Genomic DNA, 11899 nt, shown 5'->3' on the forward strand with positions numbered 1-11899 from the left:
CATGGGGCCGAGAATACACCGGACTGTGAACCGCACGGGGGAAGAAGTCTGTGTTCTACCCACTAAGCAGCACTATCTGGCGGGGACCCTCCCCTGTGCACGAGGGGGAGCTCATCTGTGGGTCGGGCCCAGCTCTGGGCTTATAAGTCCCGGGCCTGCATGTTTGTGACCTTGACAGGGAGGTAGGTCGCCCCAGATTAAAGAAACTTTTTTGGTGGGTCCCTTCCACTCCAGTACATCCCAAAAGTTGCAAAAGTCATTCTAAATTCTGGCGTAGGGGCCAGACTGCTGAGCAAGGTTGCCCCAACACCCGCCCCCGCCATGGGACAGGACTAAGTGTGGGACACACAAGGGATGCTTGCCTTGGAAGGGTCGCTGAGCCACCAGCCCAGGCCTGACTGGCATTGTTGCGGATGCCCGGAGACTAGAGCCAATTTGTCCCCATCTCTGATGCACAGCACCAGCTACCCAAGCTTGGAGGGTGGTCTGCCTCACGGAAAGGGACAGCAGCATGGGGGTCCCAGCAGCTGTCCCTCTGGGGAGTCCTGAGCCATTGCTGTCTCACTGCCATTGGGCAGTTAGAAGAGTAAACAGACGGAGGCCCAAGTGGAACACCGAACGCAGACCGAGTCCCCTGTGCAAGCCCCACGCCCTACATACGATGTCTTGCAACGTCCTGCTCCCAAGGTGGAGTAGAGGTCACGACTCTCCTGGGCGTGCAGGTGGAGAAGTGCAGAGCACACAGTCCACGTCCTCTGCCGAGGGCCCCACACGTGCAGGTGTCGGGGCCTGGCCAGGCCTGCCTGCGGCACTTGGGTCTCTGGCCGCTGCACGCTCTGACTCCCCAGATGGCCAGTGTGGGCTGCGGTCATCAAGGGAGCCTCTGTGTTGCAGCGCCTCCCCCCAGAGCTGTTTCCTTGGGCAGACAGGTGCTCAGGAAACAGGCCCCTTCCCCTTCATGAGGATTCACAGAGGCTTCCTTTCCGAACGCCTCTCCAGTGCCAGGAGCCAGGAGCCAGGCTCAGTCCAGGGGGACCCTGCTGATGGTGTTGCTGTTCCCTGCCGTCAGCTCTGGCTTCCACCCAGAGCCCAGCAGCTCTCAGGGGCCGGGCCTGGTCTCCCGGGCCAGCGCCCACCAGGACCCCGGGAGAAAACTGTTGCCTGTGAATCCAAGCAGCTCTTCTCCTGAGCCGCGCCCCCAGCCGGAGCCCAGCACAGTCGGGTCCCGCTCCCCCACCTCCGACCCGCAGGTTCCAGGGCTCATCACCTCCGCTGCGCTCCTTCTCCGACCTGCCACCCCTTCAGCAACGGGGTCCCACATCCCTGCATCTAGAAATAATCTGAAAACTTCTTTGGCTTTTCTGTTGCATTTACTGAGGGCCTGGGAGCCCTTTCTGCTCGCTTGTCCTTTAACATTTTTTCCTATGCGTGTTATTAACTTTTGTAAAGAAAATACTTGCTTTGACATTTACGAGAATCTCGGAGCTCCTGGCCAGCTCCGTCAGGGGAGCAGGGGACGCTGGATCTTGGGGTCATGAGTTCGAGTCCCACGCTGGGTGTAAAGATTATGTAACAGTAAAATCTTTAAAAAAGAAAGGAAGGAAAGAAGAAAGAAAAACAGAATCTTGCTGGTAATAAAATTCTGGATAAAATAGATTATGTGGATTTCTTTTCTTCTTTTTGTAACCGATACATTGTTTCTCTCCTTGATTCACCCGACGAAAACTCACGTGTGCTGCCCGCAGTGGAGCAGAATCAGCTGAAGGAAAACAGCACGAGCCTTATGACGAAGTTGCTCTCGCCAACATTAAAAATGGAGCTGGTTATATAATTTGGGGGTTGGGAAGAATACTTTAAAGATGAAATCAACAGCAAAATCTGTAGGGGAAAGAAAGCTAATAGATGTGCCTACATCAAAAGGAAAACTTCTCCCTATTCTAAAGCTCCAAAAATCCAATATCCAAACACCAGGAGACCCGGAGAGCTCAGAGGGAGACCTTCAAGCAAAGAGGGCGCCTCTCCAGCGGAGGGACCAAGACATCCAGGCTGGAAGGGTGTGCCGGCATCCAGCACGATGGAGAAAAAGCCGACCGGTCCGCCCTGGAACACAGCCTCTCTGCCTCCTCACCAGCCAGCTCTCGGGGACTCGAGAAAAGTCCCATCCGGAGTTTTCCAGAGCGGGGAAAACGGTCTCGAAGACCATGGTCGGAAATGCGCAGAATTCTCTCCCATAACTCCACGAGCAAGAGGCCAGCGGCGGCCTTCCAGTTCCCAGGAACACGGTTTCTGACCGAGAGCTCAGGTCTCGCACTCTCACTCCTGTGACTCGGGCGTGAAACGCCATGAAAGAGATAAGCCCAAGTCCAAGTGCAAGGTGGAGGGGGGGGTGGTGTCGCTTCTCTGAAGAGTGGGCAGATGTTCTGGGGAGACCGTGGGGAGCTGTCTGGGACTGGAGTGGGTCACAAGGGAGGCTCCAGGACAGCAGACACCTGGGCTCTGGCCTCAGGGTGCCCTAGCCACTGGGCCTACGGATAGCAGGTCCCGTGCACCCGGTGTGGACCCTGCACCACCCCCCGACCCACCACCCACTTACGGCCGCTTGAGCTAACACTGGCTCCTGTATATGACAGACGCTTTACCTGAGCTAACACTGGCTCCTGTACATGACGGACGCTTTACCAGAATCTTCTAGTTGACCCTCCAGCAGCCCTGCAAGATGAGCATCACCATCCCATTCGCAGGCGAGAGAAACAGAGCTTATGTCACTGCCATGACGTCACACAGGAACCGACAGCGCAGGACCCAGAGCAGGTCTGCATGCGCCCGGCCCCAGGCTCATGCCGTCCCACCTCCCCAGCCGCTCGGGCTGAGTTCCCAGAACACAGCCCTGGTGACACTCGTCCTGAGGGGCGAGGAAGGCAGTGTCGGACCGCGCACCCGTGAAGCTCTTGGCACCTGTCAAATTTGTAAACGTATCTGTCTTTTGGTGTTTAGTTTCCATATATATCCAAGTAACATGCGTTCAAGATTTAAAGAGGCAAACAGTGCTCCAAGGAAGCTGGATGGCCGCCAACCCTGCTCCGACCTCTCTGAGACACACACACACACACACACACACACACACGATCTGTGGCAGGGTGGGGGTGCCGCTCTAAGGGGGCTCCCGAGCCAGGCCTATCCCCACTGCCACCCGCTGTCCCCTGCTTCCCAGCCCTGCGTGTCCTGGAGGCCGTCCAGGACCGCTGGGCACATGGTCTCGGAGAATTCCCCGCACACACCCCGGCGCTCCGGGAGGCCGAGGGGGGCCTTGGCAGGGACAGAGCGGCAGAAGCCCAGGAGCAGCGCGCCCAGTGACTCAGCCACCTGTAATCTCTCTGTGGGGGAATTCATCCAAAGGGAAAAACATGGACCACATCCCTGGTGAAACATGATCTGTGGAAGTGCTCCGTTTCCACTGTCGTAACAATAGCCAAGAGACTCCTTTTACAAAAGAAAACGAAATGTCCCCAACCTGCGACCCTCTCCCTGCTGTGACTGCTTCGTCTTGGGGAGATCCCGAGTGCGGGTCCTTGGAGATGCCATCAGAGCATCACAGAGCAGAGCCGAGGCACCCCAGTTCCCTCCCGTGGGAATGGGGTCCCGTCCCCCATCTCACAGGGGGCCGTAAGGGAGAGGAGCTGATTTTTGTGACGATCCTGGCCCTGGGCCTGGACACAGGAGGTGTCCCCTCCCCACACCGCAGCCTCAGCATTGCCCACTCCCCTGGCTCCATCCACCCTCCGGCCCTCTCTGGGACACTCCCCCCACCATCCTGGTGGAGGCACTTTCCAGCCCATGTCCTCCACGGCCCCTCCAGCTCTGCCGGCCCAGGGCCCGGAGGGGGTCTCCTCACAGGGCCCACCACACAAGGTGTGCTCACACGTGCTCAGGAATGAGTCCTGCAGGCCCCAGTCAGGTCTCAGCCCTCCCTCTCTGGCCTACATCCTCTGCGAGGACCCCAGCACCGTGTGCCCCCACTCAGCTCCTCCCTCTCTGTGCTCCCCGATGCCCCCAGAGCTCCTGGGGTAAGAGTGGATGCTGGTCCACATGACGGTCCTTCACCAACCACTCCCCCCCCACCATGCGTCATGCTCTGCTTCTTGATGTGGGTGCTGGTTATATGGGTGTGTTTGGTTTATGAAAACCCATCATCCATACTCTTATGACACATAGGCATGTGTGTGGTCTGTGGATTTTACATTTTACTTAAAAGTTTACTTTAAAAAAAGTTACTTAAAAGCCTTTTTTTTTTTTTTTTTTTTATCCTAGGGTGATGAGAGGGAGACTTGAAGTGGAATGGGGTTGGGGATTATAGGTAGTCAGGGAGGACTTCTTGGAGGAGGCAACATTTGATCTGAGACCTGTTGGGTAAGAAGAAGCCAGTCTTGGAGGAAACTGAGAAAAGTGCCAAGCAGAGGTTCTAGCAAGTGCAAAGGCCCAGGAGGTGAGCAAAGGTTTGGGCTCTGAAGGGAGGCCCCGGCAGATGTAGGTGGATCCCAGCACAGAGTGTGAGGTTGGAGGACTCTAACAGGTCAGAGTGCAGGCACCAGATCAGACAGGGCCTATACCCAGGTGAGGAGTAAGGACCTTACTCTAAATGGGACAGGAGGTCGTGGAGGGTCTTGGTTGGGGGCATGCTGTGGTGTGACTTCCCCTCTTACTGCAGAGGAGAAAAAAGGACCTGGGCTTAAACACCCCAGAAGTCCTACATGAATGAATGAAGACAACAGGTACCCAGAGAGCTCTTAGGGTATGAGAACACAAGGGGACTTACAGACCATTTTACAGAGGAGGAAGCAGACACCAGAGAAGGCAAGTCACTTGCCCCAAACTGCACAGCACATTAATGGCTAGAGCACAGAGACTAAAACCCCAGCCACCTGATACACCATGACATCTCCCACCAGAAGAAGAAATCCCCCTAATTTTGCAAACTTTCTATCAGATTCCTAGTTCAATCAGCGTCCGGCCCAGACTGGAGCTGGGTAATCAGGTTCATTTCCCCCTTTCTGAGAACTGGGCGGGGAATCCCACGTCTTGCTGATTCTCCTCCTGGGCAAGGGAGGCAGAGGCCTGGGAGCAGGTCTGGTTGTGGGGACAGAAGACAGAGGGAAAATCTGGCCTCTGGGGACCGCCTCCCAGCTCCTGGTGGCACACGGTGCCATTGTTCCTGATGAGGGCAGGAAAGAAGGCCAGAGCTAAGGCCCGTGGGGGACTGTCTTCCCGAGAGGAACCTGGGAACGAAGGCAAGAAGGAGGGGGGGGGGGGCGAGGGGCAGCGCATGAGGAGGGGGGGAGGACGGAGGGGGGGGAGGGAGAGAGGAAGGGAAGGAGGAGCAAGGGCCCACAGCGGCGGGGCTAAGACCTTTCCCCCATTCGCTGGGCTACTTCTCCCATGACCCTGGCCAGGGGTTATCTTTCTCCTCCCTTACAGACAGGCAAGGGTCATGGGTCAGCCCCAGGACACATGGCTGGCTAGTGACATAAAGGGGACTGTGGTCTTCTCCTCTCCCCGGGGCCCTCCCGTCCTTCAGCCCAGACACCTCACAGTCCTGGAACTTCCTGCTCAGTTACTAATCTTCTGTCTTCTTTCCCTGTTCTGTTCTGTTTGCTGCTCGTTCCCTGTACCAGCTCATCTCCTGTCTGTCTGCACCCCCAGCAAGACCCCAATCCTACGTCCCAGCACAAGGGGGGCTCCCCAGGGCAGCGGCCCCCCTAGTGTTCAGCAGAGTGCCTACCACACACACGGTGTGCACTGTCCTGGGACGTGAGGAAGCGGGTCGCGGAGGGAAGGCGTTTCTGAGGGGTGGCATTGGGGTCCACGCCAGCGCTGAGGAGTCCGCCAGGCCACAGGAAGATCTGCGACAGGAGAGCCACTCAGGCCACTTAGGCTCCCCTAGGTCAGAGGCCAGGGCGGCGCACACGGACGCTGCCCGGGCGCCTTCACAAATACCATGCCTTAAGATTCCAGCCCCGACCTCCACGGTCTGGGGTTCGTTTCTGGATTTGCTTTGAAGCCCCCGCTGTGGGTCTGTCTCTGCCACGGGGCCAAAGCAGGAAATGTAACTTCCTTCCAGTTTGGAGAGGAAGTCACCGGAGTGCGTCAAGCCGAGTCTTGTGAGCAGCGCAAAGCCGCCTCCTCCGGGAAGACTTCCCGGCTTTCCTGGTCTGGGGCCCCCTACTCTGAGTACGCTCAGCAGGGCGCGTCCCCCCCCACCGTCGGCTCCTGCTCCCCGGGCTGCCCTAGTCACCTCTCGGTGTCCAGGCCCCGTGCGGCAGCCCTGCCGGCCTTGGGAACGAATGAGGGCCCGGATACGTTAACAGACCAAAACGGGGTTGGGGCGAGCGGGGCCCACGGCTGCCGCGCGGGGGAAGCACCTTCTTCAGGCGAGGGGGGTCCGAGGGCGCGGGGCGGGGGGCGGAAGGTCCGGCTTGCGCAGCTGGACGCGGAGCACCCTCGTGACGGTTCCCCTGCCCCGGGGCCTCCGTCACGAGGAATCGCAGAAGGGCGGCCCTAGAGACAAGGCCCGGAGGCCCTGGGGCGGGGCTCGCCTGCGGCCGACCAGTCCCCTCTCCCACGTGCCGCCGCGCGGCGCCGCAAGCCCGCCTCTCCCCGCCCGGGAGCGGCCAGAGGGGGCGCGGACCCCAGAATGGGGGCGGAGCGAAGCGCGGAGGGGGCGGGGCGGCCGAAGGGGGCGGGGCGGAGTGGACGGAGCGGGAGGAGCGCGGAGGGGGCGGAGTGGACGGAGCGGGAGGAGAGCGGAGGGGGCGGAGTGGACGGAGCGGGAGGAGCTAGCCCCGGAGCAGGCGGGGCGGGTGCCGCGGCTGGGGTCCGCGCCGTCGAGGCTGGCTCCCGCACCACGGCCGCGCGCGGCGGGCTCGGGGACCGAGGGCTGCAGAGCTCTCGCATGAACGGCCCGCGGGTGGCGAGGCGGGCACGACGCGGGCGCCACGTGCTGTGCCCGGGCTCCCCCTCCACCGTCCGGGCCAAGCGCACCGCGGGGCGGGTCCCCGCGCCGCTCCAGCCGCGCTACCCGGAAGCCTCGCGGCCGTCGCCGGGCGGGAGGAGCGGACGCGGCCCGTCCACACTGGGAGCGTGGTGCGCGACCGCAGCTGAGCCTAAAGGGTGCGGCGCGGGGGGTCGCGGATGCTCACACAGTCTCCACGCCCGACGGTCCAGTCTTTGAGGGTTGCCGGCCGCCCCGACAGCGTGGGGAGCGGGGCGCGGTGGCGGACGCCTGTGCCCGCTGCGCTTCACTCCGCCCTTTGCCGTCCGAGGGTATCCGCCACGGGCCACGCTGGACACCTGCCGCTGCTGCCCCTGCCCGGCCTGTGTGCCGCTGCGCTCAGCCCTGCTGAGAGCCTGGCGAGGCCCCCGCGCTCTGGGGGTGCTGACCGAGCCAACCGCGGAGCCAGCTCTGTCTGCCTCGCCCACTCCAACAGCCGCCCCAGCTTGCTCCTTGCCTCGTGCAGTGCCCGGAATTCGGCGAGGGCGAAGAGCCGAGCGGCCCCAGCAGCTGCATGGCCAGCCAGGCCTGAACCCCGGGAAGTGGGATTCTCAGTGAGGACAGCTCCCTCCATGTCAGTACTGGGAGCGATGGGGCAGAGTGGGTCTCTTGCAGGGGTCCGGGTGGGGGTTGATGACGTCAAGAAGCAGTGTCTGGCGTCTGGCCGGTGTTCACCGCTCCAGGGGGGCCATGGAGGTTCCTTAAGCTGAGAGCGCCCCACCAGCATTCTGGGCCACCCAGGGTGATGGATTCCTTCCCGCCCAGCCTCAGTGTCCTGTCCTACCTGAACGCTGGGGATCCTACCAGGTCCAGGGCTTGGATGTCCTGCGGCACTATGCCCACCCCAGCCTGCCAACTGTATGAGGTCCACTCCTCACCCTCTAAGGACTTACTCCGACTCCCACTTAGGTGTCACCTTTGTGCTTGGAAGGAAGCTGTAAGCATCTGTGAAGTCCTTGGGGGAGAAGCAGAAGGCAGGAAGGTAGCCCTCCGTTGCTGGGGACTTCTGAGCTCTCATCCAGGAGGCCTGCCTGCCTCCGGTCTTCTCTAGATTCTGGGGCTTCTCTGACTAATCAGGGGCTACAGGGAGCAACCTGAAGGCCTGAGGTGTGCATGAAGGAGTGGGGGTGCTGGAGGGGTGCATCACTGGCCTGGGTGGCCACAGAGGGTGCACCTGCCACCCAGGTGGGAGCAGGGGGAGCAGATTTTGATCCCTGATTATGACAGACCTTTCCCATTTTTGAGCACCTTAGCATCATGAGGTAGTAAGCTCCCTGTCCTTGGAGGTATCCCAGTAGATGCCAGTTGGTCACAAAGAATGAGGGAGACAGACGGATGCATCCCACAGGGGTGTGGAGGTGCTAGGTGATTTCTGCACTCCCGTGAGCCTGGACTGGGGGGGGCATATCTTCAGTATGCATGTCATGTGGCTGGAAGTACCTTCTCCCCTAGCTCCCACGTGCGCCCCAGAAGCTAAATCAAAAGGCACGTGATTGAAATGCCTTCCCTGGTCGACGGCAGTTGATGCTCGTGCTAACGCCGAGCCACGGTAAAACATTACCAGCAGCAGGGCTGCAGAGGAGGGGTCAGAGTCAGAGCCAGACTCGTATCCATGCAACCATCTGCACCTGAATTTCATGGCTGACGGTTCTCGGGAGGAAGACTTGAGCTTGAATGTAAAGGAAGAACCCATTTGCCACACGTGGTGTCCAGGCCAGGAGTCCAGGTGGGACCTTGGGTCGACCTGAATGTCACCAGGTGTGTTATCCCAGGGCCAGTGCTGCGCCCGAGGGAAGGCAGGCCCCAGCGGATCCTGGTATGAACAGCACAACGACTCTTTTTTTTTTTTTTCTTTAAAGATTTTATTTATTTATTTGACAGACAGAGATCACAAGTAGGCAGAGAGGCAGGCAGAGAGTGAGAGAGAGGAGGAAGCAGGCTCCCCGCGGAGCAGAGAGCCCAATGTGGGGCTCGATCCCAGGACCCTGGGATCATGACCTGAGCCGAAGGCAGAGGCTTTAACCCACTGAGCCACCCAGGTGCCCCAACACAATGCCTCTTCTTTGAAGCTCGGCCATCGGCCATCGGGAAGAATCTTAGTGTCTTGGAGGGCGTGTGCGCTTACAAAGAAGATACGTGTTTGGAAAGTAGAGAACCACAGTGCCTTCATCGGTAGCACCAAATTGTGATTATTTTTCTTGGTGTTCATTTTAAAAGCCGCGTGAAGCTCCTTTCTCACTCATGCGCAGGGGATTGTGTTTTGTGGGAGCAACAGCAGGGAGAAGGACCCCTGCTGTTGTTCCTACCTGTCTTCTGGCCACCCAGGCCCCAGCCGTCCGAAGCGCTGGCCCTAGGAACCAGCAGTGCGACACAGGGTGCTCTCCCGAGAGACCATGAGATGGTCCGTGAGCCGTGAGCACTCTGAATCAGACATAATAGCTTCTTACATGGTCATTTCTTGAAAGACTTTTATTTATTTCAGAGAAACAGAGCCAGGGAGCATAAATGGGAGGAATGAGAGAGGGACTGAGAAGCAGACTCCCCCATGAGCAGGGAACTCGACGTGGGGCTCGATCCCAGGACCCTGAGATGACCTGAGACAAAGGCAGATGCCGAAATGACTGAGCCACCCAGGCGGCCTGTTCTCAAATTATCCTTTCAGAGCGCCTGGGTGGCTCAATGGGTTAAACCTCTGCCTTCAGCTCAGATCATGATCTGAGGGTTTTGAGATCGAGCCCCGCATCGGGCTCTCTGCTCAGCAGGGGGCCTGCTTCCCACCCCCGTCAACTTGTGATCTCTCTGTCAAATCAAATATTAAAAATCATCCTATTTCTTTTTCCTTGAAGATTTTATTTATTCATTTGAGAAAGAGTCAGAGAGAAAGCATGAGCAGGGGGGCGGGGCAGAGGGAGAGGGAGGAGCAGACTCCCGGCTAAGCAGGGAGCCCAACATGGGGCTCCATTCCAGGACCCCAGGATCACGACCTGAGCAGAAGGCAGACAGACACTCAACCGACTGAGCCATCCAGGTGCCCCTAATATCATCTTGTTTACAGACTATTGTAGAAAGTTACACTAATCAGTCCGTATGTACCGCATCATGGACACCAGCCAAGGTGTGGGAGGCAGAGACATTCAGCCTGGAGTCCGCTTGGTCAGAAGACCCTGGTCTGCCTTGCTGTGTGACCCTGAGTGAGTCACGTTGCCGATCTGAGCTCCGGTTTCTTCCCCCATAAAATGAGGGTGTCCGTGCGTGATTCAGGGATTCATTTCTACACCTCTGTGTTCTTTTCTCAGTGCTCTTCCCATGCAAACTGTTTTCAGGGTCACTTCTTGCCACAAAGTGGAGATCCTATAAGCATCATAGTTCCTTTGACTCTTCGTTCTTGTGAATTGTTTCCTTGATGGAGGTCAGGGCGCTTCTCACTGGCTCTTACCATCGAAGCGTGCTCACCCAGAGGAGGACTGTGGCTCTCAAGGAGGTGTTGGCAGTCACGGCCCGAGCCCAGCTTGGAGCCGGCCCTCGTGAGGCTTCACTGGGGACTGCCCTGAGTGTGGGAACAAGACCCAGGTGTGGCCTCGAGGGACAGCCTGGTCCTGCCCCTGGAGCGGAGGGGACGGTGAGGAGGGAGGCGTGGGTCCACGGCTCCCACGCACCCTGAGAAGTGAACCGTCAGCAGCTGTGGACAAGAGGGCCACGAGCCGATCCACGCACCGAAGTGCAGCGTAGCCTCCATCTCCCTCACCTGCAAGCCGACCCAGCTGTCCACCTGCTACTGCTTTCACTGTCTGCGCGGGCCAGCTCACACCCAGCACACGTTTGCTGCAGGCTGGCTGTGCATCCGGCCCTGTGCGTTGGCCGAGGGGCGGGGCAAGGACAGGCACGCGCACACGCACGCACATGCGCACATATACACATGCGTCCATGCGTACACACGTGGACGCACATACAGACACACGTGCACGTATGCACACACACACGTACGCACATATGTACGCTCACACACGTGTTTATGCCCAGCGGCTGTGACTGGCTTTGAAAACCACCTCACAGTCTCCCTCTATTCTGTTTGCATGGACTCCCCTGAGGGTGCAGACAGCCCTCAGGCTGAGAGGGTGGGGACTAGGAGATCCAAGCCGGGGACAGGGATGTAGGCACTGCTAGCGGCAGAGGAAGGCGCCCAGGGGCAGGAAGGCATCGTGAAGGGGACAGCAGCTCACGGCGGAACAATACGAAGTAATAATTCTCCAGCAAGATGTTTGGAAACGTTCAGCTTCTATTCACAAAATGGAAGAGCCTCAAATTACATAATGCTAAAGCCGACAGAGTTATGGGGGCCGGTGGCAGGGGTTTGACACAGCTCTCGGGAAGCGGGAGCTCAGCGGACAGAAAACCTCAGCGATGCCAACGATGCCATTAACAAGCTCCATCGATGGGGTAAGTTCAAAGCCCCGCAGCCGACAGAGAAAGGACATTCACGTGTTCGGGGAAGTGACTTCGTAAAGATGGACCGTGAGCGGCCGCGGAACCATCTACGGCAGGAGGAGGGCCGTCCGGCCAGGCAGACCTCCAGCCTCCGATCACAATCCGCTAACAACGTAACAAAATCCTGCACGCTGCAGGAAAAGCTTATAAGTGATGCCAAGAAATAAAGCACAATGGAAATTAGGACACATTCAAAACCAAACAGTGAGGGCGCCTGGGTGGCTCAGTGGGTTGAGCCGCTGCCTTCGGCTCAGGTCATGATCTGAGTCCTGGGATCGAGTCCCGCATCGGGCTCTCTGCTTAGCGGAGAGCCTGCTTCCCTCTCTCTCTCTCTGCCTGCCTTTCCATCTACTTGTGATTTCTCTCTTT

Source organism: Mustela nigripes, chromosome 13, assembly GCF_022355385.1.
Source record: "Mustela nigripes isolate SB6536 chromosome 13, MUSNIG.SB6536, whole genome shotgun sequence".
NCBI lineage: Eukaryota > Metazoa > Chordata > Mammalia > Carnivora > Mustelidae > Mustela > Mustela nigripes.